At 38.4% G+C, this 21,028-nt stretch overlaps 4 non-coding genes across 4 annotated transcripts; 2 read left to right on the top strand and 2 right to left on the bottom strand.

Moving 5' to 3' along the window:
* The first annotated feature begins 785 nt into the window (after nt 1-785).
* Nucleotides 786-859, top strand: TRNAT-AGU (transfer RNA threonine (anticodon AGU)). Its single transcript has one exon. It is a non-coding gene; the product is annotated as a tRNA-Thr (tRNA).
* A 1,690-nt stretch (nt 860-2,549) lies between these two features.
* On the top strand, nt 2,550-2,623 carry TRNAT-AGU (transfer RNA threonine (anticodon AGU)). Its single transcript has one exon. It is a non-coding gene; the product is annotated as a tRNA-Thr (tRNA).
* Nucleotides 2,624-5,453: 2,830 nt separating this feature from the next.
* Nucleotides 5,454-5,535, bottom strand: TRNAS-GCU (transfer RNA serine (anticodon GCU)). The gene has a single exon. It is a non-coding gene; the product is annotated as a tRNA-Ser (tRNA).
* Nucleotides 5,536-10,730: 5,195 nt separating this feature from the next.
* Nucleotides 10,731-10,813, bottom strand: TRNAS-ACU (transfer RNA serine (anticodon ACU)). Its single transcript has one exon. It is a non-coding gene; the product is annotated as a tRNA-Ser (tRNA).
* Between the last annotated feature and the right edge of the window lie 10,215 nt (nt 10,814-21,028).

The following is a 21,028-nucleotide window of genomic DNA, read 5'->3' as shown; positions in this document are numbered from 1 at the left end:
CTTTACAAATTAAAACCAGTGGATTTACAGATCTGACTCTGCAAAGTTAGATAGCAGCACAGGAGTATTGTAAACTTTCATGCTTGAAGTGTCAACCGCTTGGGTTAAAAATGGAAACCAAACCATTCAACACGAAAGAAGAAGCAGATTAATCCGACGAGAATGGATTAATGCATGCAGAGCACAATTGATTAGCAGTCCATCACCTTAACCACTCGGCCACCTCGTCTACATAATGCCTTTGCGTTTAGGTGGGAAGATGTTGAGAGGGTTATTACCAGTCAGTGTTTTTTCACTGAAGATTGTATGTTGGCTTTTGTCAGATTTGACTTATCTCGTCAACTACAGTGCCTGTTGTTTGAAGTTAGCTTGGGGAATACTCTATCAGAAATGAACCAGTGCTGAGGTTTTTAATATCAATTAGTCATAATTTTTCCTCCTTTTGGTTTTGCCATGGCATTTCCTCAATCTGTCTATTCTGTGTCATAACTTGGAAGCAAAACAAGTCCCAAATTTCAGCTGTGCTAAAAGATGGCTCATTCAATTGCAAAACTTCAAAGCCTTTGTCCTCGATACAGCTTCTGTAAATTTGTCAGTCTTTTAAATGAATGCTCTTCAAAATTTACTTGGCTTCTTAAGTGTTATGACTGAGATTGAAATATTATTCCATGTTTCTGCTCTACGTGGAATGGAACTCAAGCTCAATATTGTTTTGCTGCACTAATCAGTTGAATGTTCGATTGGTGCTTCAATCTTCCTTGGATTTCAAATGCATGCCATTTTCTGGTGCTGTGGCTTAGTTGGTTAAAGCGCCTGTCTAGTAAACAGGAGATCCTGAGTTCGAATCTCAGCAGTGCCTTGTTTTCATCTCCTCACAAAGAAGCTTCCTATCTTAAAAATAGGTGTTTCACTTGCGACTGATAGTGCAATTGTGAGATTAAAAATCTCTTCTATCTAAGAGATATAAAGGAAGAAAGATGGCTTCAAGCATGACAATGTAAAACCAGTTGATTTAGTTTTGAAATGCCTCCTTTCTATGCATCTCTAATCCGTTTTTCCAATGTATCTCACCTTTATGTCCTTTGGCTTAGTTGGTAAAAGAGCCTGTTTAGTAAACAGAAAATCTTGAATTTGAATGCCAGCAGTGCTATTCTTTCTTTATGTCAGTTTGGGGCTTCTTAACTCTCTAAGCAGGCTTTCTAATGTATCACACCTGTTTGTCCTTTGTCTTAGTTGGTCAAAGAGCCTGTTTAGTAAACAGAAAATCTTGAATTTGAATGCCAGCAGTCCTCTTCCTTCTTTATCTCAGTTTAGGGCTGTTTAACTCTCTAAGCAGGCTTTCTAATGTATCACACCTGTTTGTCCTTTGTCTTAGTTGGTCAAAGAGCCTATTTAGTAAATGCAAAATCTTGAATTTGAATGCCAGCAGTCCTTTTCCTTCTTTATCTCAGTTTAGGGCTGTTTAACTCTCTAAGCAGGCTTTTTAATGTTTCGCACCTGTTTGTCCTTTGGCTTAGTTGGTCAAAGAGCCTATTTAGTAAAAGGAAAATCTTGATTTTGAATGTCAGCAGTGCTTTCTATTCTTCATCTCATTTTGTGGGTTTTTACCCCAAAAAGAGGACTTTTACTCTTGTTTGTCATCAAATATTAATTTCCCACAGCCCTAATATAGTGCAATTGAGAAAAAAAATTCTCTGCTGTTGAAACACTTTAAAAGGAATTAGAGGATATGATTTTCTTTACAGAATATAGGATGGCAACAAGCTTTACAAATTAAAACCAGTGGATTTACAGATCTGACTCTGCAAAGTTTGATAGCAGCACAGGAGTATTGTAAACTTTCATGCTTGAAGTGTCAACAGCTTGGGTTAAAAATGAAAACCAAACCATTCAACACGAAAGAAGAAGCAGATTAATCCGACGAGAATGGATTAATGCATGCAGAGAACAATTGATTAGCAGTCCATCACCTTAACCACTCGGCCACCTCGTCTACATAATGCCTGTGCGTTTAGGTGGGAAGATGTTGAGAGGGTTTTTACCAGTCAGTGTTTTTTCACTGAAGATTGTATGTTGGCTTTTGTCAGATTTGACTTATCTCGTCAACTACAGTGCCTGTTGTTTGAAGTTAGCTTTGGGAATACTCTATCAGAAATGAACCAGTGCTGAGGTTTTTAATATCAATTAGTCATAATTTTTCCTCCTTTTGGTTTTGCCATGGCATTTCCTCAATCTGTCTATTCTGTGTCATAACTTGGAAGCAAAACAAGTCCCAAATTTCAGCTGTGCTAAAAGATGGCTCATTCAATTGCAAAACTTCAAAGCCTTTGTCCTCGATACAGCTTCTGTAAATTTGTCAGTCTTTTAAATGAATGCTCTTCAAAATTTACTTGGCTTCTTAAGTGTTATGACTGAGATTGAAATATTATTCCATGTTTCTGCTCTACGTGGAATGGAACTCAAGCTCAATATTGTTTTGCTGCACTAATCAGTTGAATGTTCGATTGGTGCTTCAATCTTCCTTGAATTTCAAATGCATGCTATTTTCTGGTGCTGTGGCTTAGTTGGTTAAAGCGCCTGTCTAGTAAACAGGAGATCCTGAGTTCGAATCTCAGCAGTGCCTTGTTTTCATCTCCTCACAAAGAAGCTTCCTATCTTAAAAATAGGTGTTTCACTTGCGACTGATAGTGCAATTGTGAGATTAAAAATCTCTTCTATCTAAGAGATATAAAGGAAGAAAGATGGCTTCAAGCATGACAATGTAAAACCAGTTGATTTAGTTTTGAAATGCCTCCTTTCTATGCATCTCTAATCCGTTTTTCCAATGTATCTCACCTTTATGTCCTTTGGCTTAGTTGGTAAAAGAGCCTGTTTAGTAAACAGAAAATCTTGAATTTGAATGCCAGCAGTGCTATTCTTTCTTTATGTCAGTTTGGGGCTTCTTAACTCTCTAAGCAGGCTTTCTAATGTATCACACCTGTTTGTCCTTTGTCTTAGTTGGTCAAAGAGCCTGTTTAGTAAACAGAAAATCTTGAATTTGAATGCCAGCAGTCCTCTTCCTTCTTTATCTCAGTTTAGGGCTGTTTAACTCTCTAAGCAGGCTTTCTAATGTATCACACCTGTTTGTCCTTTGTCTTAGTTGGTCAAAGAGCCTATTTAGTAAATGCAAAATCTTGAATTTGAATGCCAGCAGTCCTTTTCCTTCTTTATCTCAGTTTAGGGCTGTTTAACTCTCTAAGCAGGCTTTTTAATGTTTCGCACCTGTTTGTCCTTTGGCTTAGTTGGTCAAAGAGCCTATTTAGTAAAAGGAAAATCTTGATTTTGAATGTCAGCAGTGCTTTCTATTCTTCATCTCATTTTGTGGGTTTTTACCCCAAAAAGAGGACTTTTACTCTTGTTTGTCATCAAATATTAATTTCCCACAGCCCTAATATAGTGCAATTGAGAAAAAAAATTCTCTGCTGTTGAAACACTTTAAAAGGAATTAGAGAATATAATTTTCTTTACAGAATATAGGATGGCAACAAGCTTTACAAATTAAAACCAGTGGATTTACAGATCTGACTCTGCAAAGTTTGATAGCAGCACAGGAGTATTGTAAACTTTCATGCTTGAAGTGTCAACCGCTTGGGTTAAAAATGAAAACCAAACCATTCATCACGAAAGAAGAAGCAGATTAATCCGACGAGAATGGGATTCGAACCCATGCATGCAAAGCACAATGGATTAGCAGTCCATCGCCTTAACCACTCGGCAACCTCATCTACATAGCTCCTGTGCGTTTAGGTGGGAAGATGTTGAGAGGGTTTTTACCAGTCAGTGTTTTTTCACTGAAGATTGTATGTTGGCTTTTGTCAGAGTTGCCTTATCTCGTCAACTACAGTGCCTGTTGTTTGAAGTTAGCTTGGGGAAAACTCTATCAGAAATGAACCAGTGCTGAGGTTTTTAATATCAATTAGTCATAATTTTTCCTCCTTTTGGTTTTGCCATGGCATTTCTTCAATCTGTCTATTCTGTGTCATAACTTGGAAGCAAAACAAGTCCCAAATTTCAGCTGTGCTAAAAGATGGCTCATTCAATTGAAAAACTTCAAAGCCTTTGTCCTCGATACAGCTTCTGTAAATTTGTCAGTCTTTTAAATGAATGCTCTTCAAAATTTACTTGGCTTCTTAAGTGTTATGACTGAGATTGAAATCTTATTCCATGTTTCTGCTCTACGTGGAATGGAACTAAAGCTCAATATTGTTTTGCTGCACTAATCAGTTGAATGTTCGATTGGTGCTTCAATCTACCTTGGATTTCAAATGCATGCCATCTTCTGGTGCTGTGGCTTAGTTGGTTAAATCGCCTGTCTAATAAACAGGAGATCCTGAGTTCGAATCTCAACAGTGCCTTGTTTTCATCTCCTCACAAAGAAGCTTCCTATCTTAAAAATAGGTGTTTCACTTGCGACTGATAGTGCAATTGTGAGATTAAAAATCTCTTCTATCTAAGAGATATAAAGGAAGAAAGATGGCTTCAAGCATGACAATGTAAAACCAGTTGATTTAGTTTTGAAATGCCTCCTTTCTATGCATCTCTAATCCGTTTATCCAATGTATCTCACCTTTATGTCCTTTGGCTTAGTTCGTCAAAGAGCCTGTTTAGTAAACAGAAAATCTAGAATTTGAATGCCAGCAGTGCTATTCTTTCTTTATGTCAGTTTGGGGCTTCTTAACTCTCTAAGCAGGCTTTCTAATGTATCACACCTGTTTGTCCTTTGTCTTAGTTGGTCAAAGAGCCTGTTTAGTAAACAGAAAATCTTGAATTTGAATGCCAGCAGTCCTCTTCCTTCTTTATCTCAGTTTAGGGCTGTTTAACTCTCTAAGCAGGCTTTCTAATGTATCACACCTGTTTGTCCTTTGCCTTAGTTGGTCAAAGAGCCTATTTAGTAAATGGAAAATCTTGAATTTGAATGCCAGCAGTCCTTTTCCTTCTTTATCTCAGTTTAGGGCTGTTTAACTCTCTAAGCAGGCTTTTTAATGTTTCGCACCTGTTTGTCCTTTGGCTTAGTTGGTCAAAGAGCCTATTTAGTAAAAGGAAAATCTTGATTTTGAATGTCAGCAGTGCTTTCTATTCTTCATCTCATTTTGTGGGTTTTTACCCCAAAAAGAGGACTTTTACTCTTGTTTGTCATCAAATATTAATTTCCCACAGCCCTAATATAGTGCAATTGAGAAAAAAAATTATCTGCTGTTGAAACACTTTAAAAGGAATTAGAGGATATAATTTTCTTTACAGAATATAGGATGGCAACAAGCTTTACAAATTAAAACCAGTGGATTTACAGATCTGACTCTGCAAAGTTTGATAGCAGCACAGGAGTATTGTAAACTTTCATGCTTGAAGTGTCAACCGCTTGGGTTAAAAATGAAAACCAAACCATTCAACACGAAAGAAGAAGCAGATTAATCCGACGAGAATGGGATTCGAACCCATGCATGCAAAGCACAATGGATTAGCAGTCCATCGCCTTAACCACTCGGCCACCTCATCTACATAGCGCCTGTGCGTTTAGGTGGGAAGATGTTGAGAGGGTTTTTACCAGTCAGTGTTTTTTCACTGAAGATTGTATGTTGGCTTTTGTCAGAGTTGCCTTATCTCGTCAACTACAGTGCCTGTTGTTTGAAGTTAGCTTGGGGTAAACTCTATCAGAAATGAACCAGTGCTGAGGTTTTTAATATCAATTAGTCATAATTTTTCTTCTTTTTGGTTTTGCCATGGCATTTCTTCAATCTGTCTATTCTGTGTCATAACTTGGAAGCAAAACAAGTCCCAAATTTCAGCTGTGCTAAAAGATGGCTCATTCAATTGCAAAACTTCAAAGCCTTTGTCCTCGATACAGCTTCTGTAAATTTGTCAGTCTTTTAAATGAATGCTCTTCAAAATTTACTTGGCTTCTTAAGTGTTATGACTGAGATTGAAATCTTATTCCATGTTTCTGCTCTACGTGGAATGGAACTAAAGCTCAATATTGTTTTGCTGCACTAATCAGTTGAATGTTCGATTGGTGCTTCAATCTACCTTGGATTTCAAATGCATGCCATCTTCTGGTGCTGTGGCTTAGTTGGTTAAATCGCCTGTCTAATAAACAGGAGATCCTGAGTTCGAATCTCAACAGTGCCTTGTTTTCATCTCCTCACAAAGAAGCTTCCTATCTTAAAAATAGGTGTTTCACTTGCGACTGATAGTGCAATTGTGAGATTAAAAATCTCTTCTATCTAAGAGATATAAAGGAAGAAAGATGGCTTCAAGCATGACAATGTAAAACCAGTTGATTTAGTTTTGAAATGCCTCCTTTCTATGCATCTCTAATCCGTTTATCCAATGTATCTCACCTTTATGTCCTTTGGCTTAGTTCGTCAAAGAGCCTGTTTAGTAAACAGAAAAATTTGAATGCCAGCAGTGCTATTCTTTCTTTATGTCAGTTTGGGGCTTCTTAACTCTCTAAGCAGGCTTTCTAATGTATCACACCTGTTTGTCCTTTGTCTTAGATGGTCAAAGAGCCTGTTTAGTAAACAGAAAATCTTGAATTTGAATGCCAGCAGTCCTCTTCCTTCTTTATCTCAGTTTAGGGCTGTTTAACTCTCTAAGCAGGCTTTTTAATGTATCACACCTGTTTGTCCTTTGCCTTAGTTGGTCAAAGAGCCTATTTAGTAAATGGAAAATCTTGAATTTGAATGCCAGCAGTCCTTTTCCTTCTTTATCTCAGTTTAGGGCTGTTTAACTCTCTAAGCAGGCTTTTTAATGTTTCGCACCTGTTTGTCCTTTGGCTTAGTTGGTCAAAGAGCCTATTTAGTAAAAGGAAAATCTTGATTTTGAATGTCAGCAGTGCTTTCTATTCTTCATCTCATTTTGTGGGTTTTTACCCCAAAAAGAGGACTTTTACTCTTGTTTGTCATCAAATATTAATTTCCCACAGCCCTAATATAGTGCAATTGAGAAAAAAAATTCTCTGCTGTTGAAACACTTTAAAAGGAATTAGAGGATATAATTTTCTTTACAGAATATAGGATGGCAACAAGCTTTACAAATTAAAACCAGTGGATTTACAGATCTGACTCTGCAAAGTTTGATAGCAGCACAGGAGTATTGTAAACTTTCATGCTTGAAGTGTCAACCGCTTGGGTTAAAAATGAAAACCAAACCATTCAACACGAAAGAAGAAGCAGATTAATCCGACGAGAATGGGATTCGAACCCAATGCATGCAAAGCACAATGGATTAGCAGTCCATCGCCTTAACCACTCGGCCACCTCATCTACGTTCAGGTGGGAAGATGTTGAGAGGGTTTTTACCAGTCAGTGTTTTTTCACTGAAGATTGTATGTTGGCTTTTGTCAGAGTTGTCTTATCTCGTCAACTACAGTGCCTGTTGTTTGAAGTTAGCTTGGGGTAAATTCTATCAGAAATGAACCAGTGCTGAGGTTTTTAATATCAATTAGTCATAATTTTTCCTCCTTTTGGTTTTGCCATGGCATTTCTTCAATCTGTCTATTCTGTGTCATAACTTGGAAGCAAAACAAGTCGCAAATTTCAGCTGTGCTAAAAGATGGCTCATTCAATTGAAAAACTTCAAAGCCTTTGTCCTCGATACAGCTTCTGTAAATTTGTCAGTCTTTTAAATGAATGCTCTTCAAAATTTACTTGGCTTCTTAAGTGTTATGACTGAGATTGAAATCTTATTCCATGTTTCTGCTCTACGTGGAATGGAACTAAAGCTCAATATTGTTTTGCTGCACTAATCAGTTGAATGTTCGATTGGTGCTTCAATCTACCTTGGATTTCAAATGCATGCCATCTTCTGGTGCTGTGGCTTAGTTGGTTAAATCGCCTGTCTAGTAAACAGGAGATCCTGAGTTCGAATCTCAGCAGTGCCTTGTTTTCATCTCCTCACAAAAAAGCTTCCTATCTTAAAAATAGGTGTTTCACTTGCGACTGATAGTGCAATTGTGAGATTAAAAATCTCTTCTATCTAAGAGATATAAAGGAAGAAAGATGGCTTCAAGCATGACAATGTAAAACCAGTTGATTTAGTTTTGAAATGCCTCCTTTCTATGCATCTCTAATCCGTTTATCCAATGTATCTCACCTTTATGTCCTTTGGCTTAGTTGGTCAAAGAGCCTGTTTAGTAAACAGAAAAATTTGAATGCCAGCAGTGCTATTCTTTCTTTATGTCAGTTTGGGGCTTCTTAACTCTCTAAGCAGGCTTTCTAATGTATCACACCTGTTTGTCCTTTGTCTTAGATGGTCAAAGAGCCTGTTTAGTAAACAGAAAATCTTGAATTTGAATGCCAGCAGTCCTCTTCCTTCTTTATCTCAGTTTAGGGCTGTTTAACTCTCTAAGCAGGCTTTTTAATGTATCACACCTGTTTGTCCTTTGCCTTAGTTGGTCAAAGAGCCTATTTAGTAAATGGAAAATCTTGAATTTGAATGCCAGCAGTCCTTTTCCTTCTTTATCTCAGTTTAGGGCTGTTTAACTCTCTAAGCAGGCTTTTTAATGTTTCGCACCTGTTTGTCCTTTGGCTTAGTTGGTCAAAGAGCCTATTTAGTAAAAGGAAAATCTTGATTTTGAATGTCAGCAGTGCTTTCTATTCTTCATCTCATTTTGTGGGTTTTTACCCCAAAAAGAGGACTTTTACTCTTGTTTGTCATCAAATATTAATTTCCCACAGCCCTAATATAGTGCAATTGAGAAAAAAAATTCTCTGCTGTTGAAACACTTTAAAAGGAATTAGAGGATATAATTTTCTTTACAGAATATAGGATGGCAACAAGCTTTACAAATTAAAACCAGTGGATTTACAGATCTGACTCTGCAAAGTTTGATAGCAGCACAGGAGTATTGTAAACTTTCATGCTTGAAGTGTCAACCGCTTGGGTTAAAAATGAAAACCAAACCATTCAACACGAAAGATGAAGCAGATTAATCCGACGAGAATGGGATTCGAACCCAATGCATGCAAAGCACAATGGATTAGCAGTCCATCGCCTTAACCACTCGGCCACCTCATCTACGTTTAGGTGGGAAGATGTTGAGAGGGTTTTTACCAGTCAGTGTTTTTTCACTGAAGATTGTATGTTGGCTTTTGTCAGAGTTGTCTTATCTCGTCAACTACAGTGCCTGTTGTTTGAAGTTAGCTTGGGGTAAATTCTATCAGAAATGAACCAGTGCTGAGGTTTTTAATATCAATTAGTCATAATTTTTCCTCCTTTTGGTTTTGCCATGGCATTTCTTCAATCTGTCTATTCTGTGTCATAACTTGGAAGCAAAACAAGTCGCAAATTTCAGCTGTGCTAAAAGATGGCTCATTCAATTGAAAAACTTCAAAGCCTTTGTCCTCGATACAGCTTCTGTAAATTTGTCAGTCTTTTAAATGAATGCTCTTCAAAATTTACTTGGCTTCTTAAGTGTTATGACTGAGATTGAAATCTTATTCCATGTTTCTGCTCTACGTGGAATGGAACTAAAGCTCAATATTGTTTTGCTGCACTAATCAGTTGAATGTTCGATTGGTGCTTCAATCTACCTTGGATTTCAAATGCATGCCATCTTCTGGTGCTGTGGCTTAGTTGGTTAAATCGCCTGTCTAGTAAACAGGAGATCCTGAGTTCGAATCTCAGCAGTGCCTTGTTTTCATCTCCTCACAAAAAAGCTTCCTATCTTAAAAATAGGTGTTTCACTTGCGACTGATAGTGCAATTGTGAGATTAAAAATCTCTTCTATCTAAGAGATATAAAGGAAGAAAGATGGCTTCAAGCATGACAATGTAAAACCAGTTGATTTAGTTTTGAAATGCCTCCTTTCTATGCATCTCTAATCCGTTTATCCAATGTATCTCACCTTTATGTCCTTTGGCTTAGTTGGTCAAAGAGCCTGTTTAGTAAACAGAAAATCTTGAATTTGAATGCCAGCAGTGCTATTCTTTCTTTATGTCAGTTTGGGGCTTCTTAACTCTCTAAGCAGGCTTTCTAATGTATCACACCTGTTTGTCCTTTGTCTTAGTTGGTCAAAGAGCCTGTTTAGTAAACAGAAAATCTTGAATTTGAATGCCAGCAGTCCTCTTCCTTCTTTATCTCAGTTTAGGGCTGTTTAACTCTCTAAGCAGGCTTTCTAATGTATCACACCTGTTTGTCCTTTGCCTTAGTTGGTCAAAGAGCCTATTTAGTAAATGGAAAATCTTGAATTTGAATGCCAGCAGTCCTTTTCCTTCTTTATCTCAGTTTAGGGCTGTTTAACTCTCTAAGCAGGCTTTTTAATGTTTCGCACCTGTTTGTCCTTTGGCTTAGTTGGTCAAAGAGCCTATATAGTAAAAGGAAAATCTTGATTTTGAATGTCAGCAGTGCTTTCTATTCTTCATCTCATTTTGTGGGTTTTTACCCCAAAAAGAGGACTTTTACTCTTGTTTGTCATCAAATATTAATTTCCCACAGCCCTAATATAGTGCAATTGAGAAAAAAAATTCTCTGCTGTTGAAACACTTTAAAAGGAATTAGAGGATATAATTTTCTTTACAGAATATAGGATGGCAACAAGCTTTACAAATTAAAACCAGTGGATTTACAGATCTGACTCTGCAAAGTTTGATAGCAGCACAGGAGTATTGTAAACTTTCATGCTTGAAGTGTCAACCGCTTGGGTTAAAAATGAAAACCAAACCATTCAACACGAAAGAAGAAGCAGATTAATCCGACGAGAATGGGATTCGAAGCCAATGCATGCAAAGCACAATGGATTAGTAGTCCATCGCCTTAACCACTCGGCCACCTCATCTACGTTTAGGTGGGAAGATGTTGAGAGGGTTTTTACCAGTCAGTGTTTTTTCACTGAAGATTGTATGTTGGCTTTTGTCAGAGTTGTCTTATCTCGTCAACTACAGTGCCTGTTGTTTGAAGTTAGCTTGGGGTAAATTCTATCAGAAATGAACCAGTGCTGAGGTTTTTAATATCAATTAGTCATAATTTTTCCTCCTTTTGGTTTTGCCATGGCATTTCTTCAATCTGTCTATTCTGTGTCATAACTTGGAAGCAAAACAAGTCCCAAATTTCAGCTGTGCTAAAAGATGGCTCATTCAATTGCAAAACTTCAAAGCCTTTGTCCTCGATACAGCTTCTGTAAATTTGTCAGTCTTTTAAATGAATGCTCTTCAAAATTTACTTGGCTTCTTAAGTGTTATGACTGAGATTGAAATCTTATTCCATGTTTCTGCTCTACGTGGAATGGAACTCAAGCTCAATATTGTTTTGCTGCACTAACCAGTTGAATGTTCGATTGGTGCTTCAATCTTCCTTGGATTTCAAATGCGTGCCATCTTCTGGTGCTGTGGCTTAGTTTGTTAAAGCGCCTGTCTAGTAAACAGGAGATCCTGAGTTCGAATCTCAGCAGTGCCTTGTTTTCGTCTCCTCACAAAGAAGCTTCCTATCTTAAAAATAGGTGTTTCACTTGCGACTGATAGTGGAATTATGAGATTAAAAATCTCTTCTATCTACGAGATATAAAGGAAGAAAGATGGCTTCAAGCATGACAATGTAAAACCAGTTGATTTAGTTTTGAAATGCCTCCTTTCTATGCATCTCTAATCCGTTTATCCAATGTATCTCACCTTTATGTCCTTTGGCTTAGTTGGTCAAAGAGCCTGTTTAGTAAACAGAAAATCTTGAATTTGAATGCCAGCAGTGCTATTCTTTCTTTATGTCAGTTTGGGGCTTCTTAACTCTCTAAGCAGGCTTTCTAATGTATCACACCTGTTTGTCCTTTGTCTTAGTTGGTCAAAGAGCCTGTTTAGTAAACAGAAAATCTTGAATTTGAATGCCAGCAGTCCTCTTCCTTCTTTATCTCAGTTTAGGGCTGTTTAACTCTCTAAGCAGGCTTTCTAATGTATCACACCTGTTTGTCCTTTGTCTTAGTTGGTCAAAGAGCCTATTTAGTAAATGGAAAATCTTGAATTTGAATGCCAGCAGTCCTTTTCCTTCTTTATCTCAGTTTAGGGCTGTTTAACTCTCTAAGCAGGCTTTTTAATGTTTCGCACCTGTTTGTCCTTTGGCTTAGTTGGTCAAAGAGCCTATTTAGTAAAAGGAAAATCTTGATTTTGAATGTCAGCAGTGCTTTCTATTCTTCATCTCATTTTGTGGGTTTTTACCCCAAAAAGAGGACTTTTACTCTTGTTTGTCATCAAATATTAATTTCCCACAGCCCTAATATAGTGCAATTGAGAAAAAAAATTCTCTGCTGTTGAAACACTTTAAAAGGAATTAGAGGATATAATTTTCTTTACAGAATATAGGATGGCAACAAGCTTTACAAATTAAAACCAGTGGATTTACAGATCTGACTCTGCAAAGTTTGATAGCAGCGCAGGAGTATTGTAAACTTTCATGCATGAAGTGTCCACCGCTTGGGTTAAAAATGAAAACCAAACAATTCAACATGAAAGAAGAAGCAGATTAATCCGACGAGGATGGTATTCGAACCCATGCATGCAGAGGACAATGGATTAGCAGTCCATCCCCTTAACCACTCGGCCACCTCGTCTACATAGCGCACATGCATTTAGGTGGGAAGATGTTGAGAGGGTTTTTACCAGTCAGTGTTTTTTCACTGAAGATTGTATGTTGGCTTTTGTCAGAGTTGCCTTATCTCGTCAACTACAGTGCCTGTTGTTTGAAGTTAGCTTGGGGAAAACTCTATCAGAAATGAACCAGTGCTGAGGTTTTTAATATCAATTAGTCATAATTTTTCCTCCTTTTGGTTTTGCCATGGCATTTCTTCAATCTGTCTATTCTGTGTCACAACTTGGAAGCAAAACAAGTCCCAAATTTCAGCTGTGCTAAAAGATGGCTCATTCAATTGCAAAACTTCAAAGCCTTTGTCCACGATACAGCTTCTGTAAATTTGTCAGTCTTTTAAATGAATGCTCTTCAAAATTTACTTGGCTTCTTAAGTGTTATGACTGAGATTGAAATCTTATTCCATGTTTCTGCTCTACTTGGAATGGAACTAAAGCTCAATATTGTTTTGCTGCGCTAACCAGTTGAATGTTCGATTGGTGCTTCAATCTTCCTTATGCAAATTGCCTCTTCAGAAAGAAAGAGGACTTTTACTCTACAGCGCCACCTATTGGTAGTAGCGATCCTACAAGTCACAATCAACCCTTTAACGAGTCTTGTAGTATGACTTAGGATACAAGCCAAATCAGAATCTCAATTTGCAGACACGGTGTTTCGAGCTGTTGGCTCTCGTCAGTGCAAAGTATGAGATCTGATTTGGCAAGGTGAGAGGCTCTGGACTAGGGTCTAAGAAGTAAGGTTTCTCCTTGCGGAGAGTGACATGCCAGCTGTGGCTTGTCAAGGTAAGGAGACTTATTCGCCGTACAATGCTCCTCTGGGAAAATAATATGCAAATTGCCTCTTCAGAAAGAAAGAGGACTTTTACTCTACAGCGCCACCTATTGGTAGTAGCGATCCTACAAGTCACAATCAACCCTTTAACGAGTCTTGTAGTATGACTTAGGATACAAGCCAAATCAGAATCTCAATTTGCAGACACGGTGTTTCGAGCTGTTGGCTCTCGTCAGTGCAAAGTATGAGATCTGATTTGGCAAGGTGAGAGGCTCTGGACTAGGGTCTAAGAAGTAAGGTTTCTCCTTGCGGAGAGTGACATGCCAGCTGTGGCTTGTCAAGGTAAGGAGACTTATTCGCCGTACAATGCTCCTCTGGGAAAATAATATGCAAATTGCCTCTTCAGAAAGAAAGAGGACTTTTACTCTACAGCGCCACCTATTGGTAGTAGCGATCCTACAAGTCACAATCAACCCTTTAACGAGTCTTGTAGTATGACTTAGGATACAAGCCAAATCAGAATCTCAATTTGCATACACGGTGTTTCGAGCTGTTGGCTCTCGTCAGTGCAAAGTATGAGATCTGATTTTGCAAGGTGAGAGGCTCTGGACTAGGGTCTAAGAAGTAAGGTTTCTCCTTGCGGAGAGTGACATGCCAGCTGTGGCTTGTCAAGGTAAGGAGACTTATTCGCCGTACAATGCTCCTCTGGGAAAATAATATGCAAATTGCCTCTTCAGAAAGAAAGAGGACTTTTACTCTACAGCGCCACCTATTGGTAGTAGCGATCCTACAAGTCACAATCAACCCTTTAACGAGTCTTGTAGTATGACTTAGGATACAAGCCAAATCAGAATCTCAATTTGCATACACGGTGTTTCGAGCTGTTGGCTCTCGTCAGTGCAAAGTATGAGATCTGATTTGGCAAGGTGAGAGGCTCTGGACTAGGGTCTAAGAAGTAAGGTTTCTCCTTGCGGAGAGTGACATGCCAGCTGTGGCTTGTCAAGGTAAGGAGACTTATTCGCCGTACAATGCTCCTCTGGGAAAATAATATGCAAATTGCCTCTTCAGAAAGAAAGAGGACTTTTACTCTACAGCGCCACCTATTGGTAGTAGCGATCCTACAAGTCACAATCAACCCTTTAACGAGTCTTGTAGTATGACTTAGGATACAAGCCAAATCAGAATCTCAATTTGCAGACACGGTGTTTCGAGCTGTTGGCTCTCGTCAGTGCAAAGTATGAGATCTGATTTGGCAAGGTGAGAGGCTCTGGACTAGGGTCTAAGAAGTAAGGTTTCTCCTTGCGGAGAGTGACATGCCAGCTGTGGCTTGTCAAGGTAAGGAGACTTATTCGCCGTACAATGCTCCTCTGGGAAAATAATATGCAAATTGCCTCTTCAGAAAGAAAGAGGACTTTTACTCTACAGCGCCACCTATTGGTAGTAGCGATCCTACAAGTCACAATCAACCCTTTAACGAGTCTTGTAGTATGACTTAGGATACAAGCCAAATCAGAATCTCAATTTGCAGACACGGTGTTTCGAGCTGTTGGCTCTCGTCAGTGCAAAGTATGAGATCTGATTTGGCAAGGTGAGAGGCTCTGGACTAGGGTCTAAGAAGTAAGGTTTCTCCTTGCGGAGAGTGACATGCCAGCTGTGGCTTGTCAAGGTAAGGAGACTTATTCGCCGTACAATGCTCCTCTGGGAAAATAATATGCAAATTGCCTCTTCAGAAAGAAAGAGGACTTTTACTCTACAGCGCCACCTATTGGTAGTAGCGATCCTACAAGTCACAATCAACCCTTTAACGAGTCTTGTAGTATGACTTAGGATACAAGCCAAATCAGAATCTCAATTTGCAGACACGGTGTTTCGAGCTGTTGGCTCTCGTCAGTGCAAAGTATGAGATCTGTTTTGGCAAGGTGAGAGGCTCTGGACTAGGGTCTAAGAAGTAAGGTTTCTCCTTGCGGAGAGTGACATGCCAGCTGTGGCTTGTCAAGGTAAGGAGACTTATTCGCCGTACAATGCTCCTCTGGGAAAATAATATGCAAATTGCCTCTTCAGAAAGAAAGAGGACTTTTACTCTACAGCGCCACCTATTGGTAGTAGCGATCCTACAAGTCACAATCAACCCTTTAACGAGTCTTGTAGTATGACTTAGGATACAAGCCAAATCAGAATCTCAATTTGCAGACACGGTGTATTTAACCCTTTTTTTAAACATAGTTCGGCGCAGAAAGAAATGACAGACAACCATTGTAAAACGATAATTTAACTTTTATTTAACTCTTCAGAAAGAAAGAGGACTTTTACTCTACAGCGCCACCTATTGGTAGTAGCGATCCTACAAGTCACAATCAACCCTTTAACGAGTCTTGTAGTATGACTTAGGATACAAGCCAAATCAGAATCTCAATTTGCAGACACGGTGTTTCGAGCTGTTGGCTCTCGTCAGTGCAAAGTATGAAATCTGATTTGGCAAGGTGAGAGGCTCTGGACTAGGGTCTAAGAAGTAAGGTTTCTCCTTGCGGAGAGTGACATGCCAGCTGTGGCTTGTCAAGGTAAGGAGACTTATTCGCCGTGCAATGCTCCTCTGGGAAAATAATATGCAAATTGCCTCTTCAGAAAGAAAGAGGACTTTTACTCTACAGCGCCACCTATTGGTAGTAGCGATCCTACAAGTCACAATCAACCCTTTAACGAGTCTTGTAGTATGACTTAGGATACAATCTTCCTTGGATTTCAAATGCATGCCATCTTCTGGTGCTGTGGCTTAGTTTGTTAAAGCGCCTGTCTAGTAAACAGGAGATCCTGAGTTTGATTCTCAGCAGTGCCTTGTTTTCATCTCCTCACAAAGAAGCTTCCTATCTAAAAATAGGTGTTTCACTTGCGACTGATAGTGCAATTATGAGATTAAAAATCTCTTCTATCTAAGAGATATAAAGGAAGAAAGATGGCTTCAAGCATGACAATGTAAAACCAGTTGATTTAGTTTTGAAATGCCTCCTTTCTATGCATCTCTAATCCGTTTATCCAATGTATCTCACCTTTATGTCCTTTGGCTTAGTTGGTCAAAGAGCCTGTTTAGTAAACAGAAAATCTTGAATTTGAATGCCAGCAGTGCTATTCTTTCTTTATGTCAGTTTGGGGCTTCTTAACTCTCTATGCAGGCTTTCTAATGTATCACACCTGTTTGTCCTTTGTCTTAGTTGGTCAAAGAGCCTGTTTAGTAAACAGAAAATCTTGAATTTGAATGCCAGCAATCCTCTTCCTTCTTTATCTCAGTTTAGGGCTGTTTAACTCTCTAAGCAGGCTTTCTAATGTATCACACCTGTTTGTCCTTTGTCTTAGTTGGTCAAAGAGCCTATTTAGTAAATGGAAAATCTTGAATTTGAATGCCAGCAGTCCTTTTCCTTCTTTATCTTAGTTTAGGGCTGTTTAACTTTCTAAGCAGGCTTTTTAATGTTTCGCACCTGTTTGTCCTTTGGCTTAGTTGGTCAAAGAGCCTATTTAGTAAAAGGAAAATCTTGATTTTGAATGTCAGCAGTGCTTTCTATTCTTCATCTCATTTTGTGGGTTTTTACCCCAAAAAGAGGACTTTTACTCTTGTTTGTCATCAAATATTAATTTCCCACAGCCCTAATATAGTGCAATTGAGAAAAAAAATTCTCTGCTGTTGAAACACTTTAAAAGGAATTAGAGGATATAATTTTCTTTACAGAATATAGGATGGCATCAAGCTTTACCAATTAAAACCAGTGGATTTACAGGTCTGACTCTGCAAAGTTTGATAGCAGCACAGGAGTATTGTAAACTTTCATGCTTGAAGGGTTCCACTGCTTGGGTTAAAAATGAAAACCAAACCATTCAACATGAAAGAAGAAGCAGATTAATCCGACGAGGATGGGATTCGAACCCATGCATGCAGAGAACAATGGATTAGCAGTCCATCCCCTTAACCACTCGGCCACCTCGTCTACATAGCGCCCGTGCGTTTAGGTGGGAAGATGTTGAGAGGGTTTTTACCAGTCAGTGTTTTTTCACTGAAGATTGTATGTTGGCTTTTGTCAGAGTTGCCTTATCTCGTCAACTACAGTGCCTGTTGTTTGAAGTTAGCTTGGGGAAAACTCTATCAGAAATGAACCAGTGCTGAGGTTTTTAATATCAATTAGTTATAATTTTTCCTCCTTTTGGTTTTGCCATGGCATTTCTTCAATCTGTCTATTCTGTGTCATAACTTGGAAGCAAAACAAGTCCCAAATTTCAGCTGTGCTAAAAGATGGCTCATTCAATTGCAAAACTTCAAAGCCTTTGTCCTCGATACAGCTTCTGTAAATTTGTCAGTCTTTTAAATGAATGCTCTTCAAAATGTACTTGGCTTCTTAAGTGTTATGACTGAGATTGAAATCTTATTCCATGTTTCTGCTCTACGTGGAATGGAACTCAAGCTCAATATTGTTTTGCTGCGCTAACCAGTTGAATGTTCGATTGGTGCTTCAATCTTCCTTGGATTTCAAATGCATGCCATCTTCTTGTGCTGTGGCTTAGTTTGTTAAAGCGCCTGTCTAGTAAACAGGAGATCCTGAGTTTGAATCTCAGCAGTGCCTTGTTTTCATCTCCTCACAAAGAAGCTTCCTATCTTAAAAATAGGTGTTTCACTTGCGACTGATAGTGGAATTATGAGATTAAAAATCTCTTCTATCTAAGAGATATAAAGGAAGAAAGATGGCTTCAAGCATGACAATGTAAAACCAGTTGATTTAGTTTTGAAATGCCTCCTTTCTATGCATCTCTAATCCGTTTATCCAATGTATCTCACCTTTATGCCCTTTGGCTTAGTTGGTCAAAGAGCCTGTTTAGTAAACAGAAAATCTTGAATTTGAATGCCAGCAGTGCTATTCTTTCTTTATGTCAGTTTGGGGCTTCTTAACTCTCTAAGCAGACTTTCTAATGTATCACACCTGTTTGTCCTTTGTCTTAGTTGGTCAAAGAGCCTGTTTAGTAAACAGAAAATCTTGAATTTGAATGCCAGCAGTCCTCTTCCTTCTTTATCTCAGTTTAGGGCTGTTTAACTCTCTAAGCAGGCTTTCTAATGTATCAAACCTGTTTGTCCTTTGTCTTAGTTGGTCAAAGAGCCTATTTAGTAAATGGAAAATCTTGAATTTGAATGCCAGCAGTCCTTTTCCTTCTTTATCTCAGTTTAGGGCTGTTTAACTCTCTAAGCAGGCTTTTTAATGTTTTGCACCTGTTTGTCCTTTGGCTTAGTTGGTCAAAGAGCCTATTTAGTAAAAGGAAAATCTTGATTTTGAATGTCAGCAGTGCTTTCTATTCTTCATCTCATTTTGTGGGTTTTTACCCCAAAAAGAGGACTTTTACTCTTGTTTGTCATCAAATATTAATTTCCCACAGCCCTAATATAGTGCAATTGAGAAAAAAAATTCTCTGCTGTTGAAACACTTTAAAAGGAATTAGAGGATATAATTTTCTTTACAGAATATAGGATGGCAACAAGCTTTACAAATTAAAACCAGTGGATTTACAGATCTGACTCTGCAAAGTTTGATAGCAGCACAGGAGTATTGTAAACTTTCATGCTTGAAGTGTCAACCGCTTGGGTTAAAAATGAAAACCAAACCATTCAACACGAAAGAAGAAGCAGATTAATCCGACGAGAATGGGATTCGAACCCAATGCATGCAACGCACAATGGATTAGCAGTCCATCGCCTTAACCACTCGGCCACCTCATCTACGTTTAGGTGGGAAGATGTTGAGAGGGTTTTTACCAGTCAGTGTTTTTTCACTGAAGATTGTATGTTGGCTTTTGTCAGAGTTGTCTTATCTCGTCAACTACAGTGCCTGTTGTTTGAAGTTAGCTTGGGGTAAATTCTATCAGAAATGAACCAGTGCTGAGGTTTTTAATATCAATTAGTCATAATTTTTCCTCCTTTTGGTTTTGCCATGGCATTTCTTCAATCTGTCTATTCTGTGTCATAACTTGGAAGCAAAACAAGTCGCAAATTTCAGCTGTGCTAAAAGATGGCTCATTCAATTGAAAAACTTCAAAGCCTTTGTCCACGATACAGCTTCTGTAAATTTGTCAGTCTTTTAAATGAATGCTCTTCAAAATTTACTTGGCTTCTTAAGTGTTATGACTGAGATTGAAATCTTATTCCATGTTTCTGCTCTACGTGGAATGGAACTAAAGCTCAATATTGTTTTGCTGCACTAATCAGTTGAATGTTCGATTGGTGCTTCAATCTACCTTGGATTTCAAATGCATGCCATCTTCTGGTGCTGTGGCTTAGTTGGTTAAATCGCCTGTCTAGTAAACAGGAGATCCTGAGTTCGAATCTCAGCAGTGCCTTGTTTTCATCTCCTCACAAAAAAGCTTCCTATCTTAAAAATAGGTGTTTCACTTGCGACTGATAGTGCAATTGTGAGATTAAAAATCTCTTCTATCTAAGAGATATAAAGGAAGAAAGATGGCTTCAAGCATGACAATGTAAAACCAGTTGATTTAGTTTTGAAATGCCTCCTTTCTATGCATCTCTAATCCGTTTATCCAATGTATCTCACCTTTATGTCCTTTGGCTTAGTTGGTCAAAGAGCCTGTTTAGTAAACAGAAAAATTTGAATGCCAGCAGTGATATTCTTTCTTTATGTCAGTTTGGGGCTTCTTAACTCTCTAAGCAGGCTTTCTAATGTATCACACCTGTTTGTCCTTTGTCTTAGATGGTCAAAGAGCCTGTTTAGTAAACAGAAAATCTTGAATTTGAATGCCAGCAGTCCTCTTCCTTCTTTATCTCAGTTTAGGGCTGTTTAACTCTCTAAGCAGGCTTTCTAATGTATCACACCTGTTTGTCCTTTGCCTTAGTTGGTCAAAGAGCCTATTTAGTAAATGCAAAATCTTGAATTTGAATGCCAGCAGTCCTTTTCCTTCTTTATCTCAGTTTAGGGCTGTTTAACTCTCTAAGCAGGCTTTTTAATGTTTCGCACCTGTTTGTCCTTTGGCTTAGTTGGTCAAAGAGCCTATTTAGTAAAAGGAAAATCTTGATTTTGAATGTCAGCAGTGCTTTCTATTCTTCATCTCATTTTGTGGGTTTTTACCCCAAAAAGAGGACTTTTACTCTTGTTTGTCATCAAATATTAATTTCCCACAGCCCTAATATAGTGCAATTGAGAAAAAAAATTCTCTGCTGTTGAAACACTTTAAAAGGAATTAGAGGATATAATTTTCTTTACAGAATATAGGATGGCAACAAGCTTTACAAATTAAAACCAGTGGATTTACAGATCTGACTCTGCAAAGTTTGATAGCAGCACAGGAGTATTGTAAACTTTCATGCTTGAAGTGTCAACCGCTTGGGTTAAAAATGAAAACCAAACCATTCAACACGAAAGAAGAAGCAGATTAATCCGACGAGAATGGGATTCGAACCCAATGCATGCAAAGCACAATGGATTAGCAGTCCATCGCCTTAACCACTCGGCCACCTCATCTACGTTTAGGTGGGAAGATGTTGAGAGGGTTTTTACCAGTCAGTGTTTTTTCACTGAAGATTGTATGTTGGCTTTTGTCAGAGTTGCCTTATCTCGTCAACTACAGTGCCTGTTGTTTGAAGTTAGCTTGGGGAAAACTCTATCAGAAATGA

This window comes from Dendrobates tinctorius, unplaced genomic scaffold, assembly GCF_039654945.1.
Source record: "Dendrobates tinctorius isolate UK_male_01 unplaced genomic scaffold, ASM3965494v1 ptg000204l, whole genome shotgun sequence".
NCBI classification, from domain to species: domain Eukaryota; kingdom Metazoa; phylum Chordata; class Amphibia; order Anura; family Dendrobatidae; genus Dendrobates; species Dendrobates tinctorius.
The sequence above is the reverse complement of the archived record's forward strand: the minus strand, read 5'-3'. Positions and strand labels throughout refer to the sequence as shown.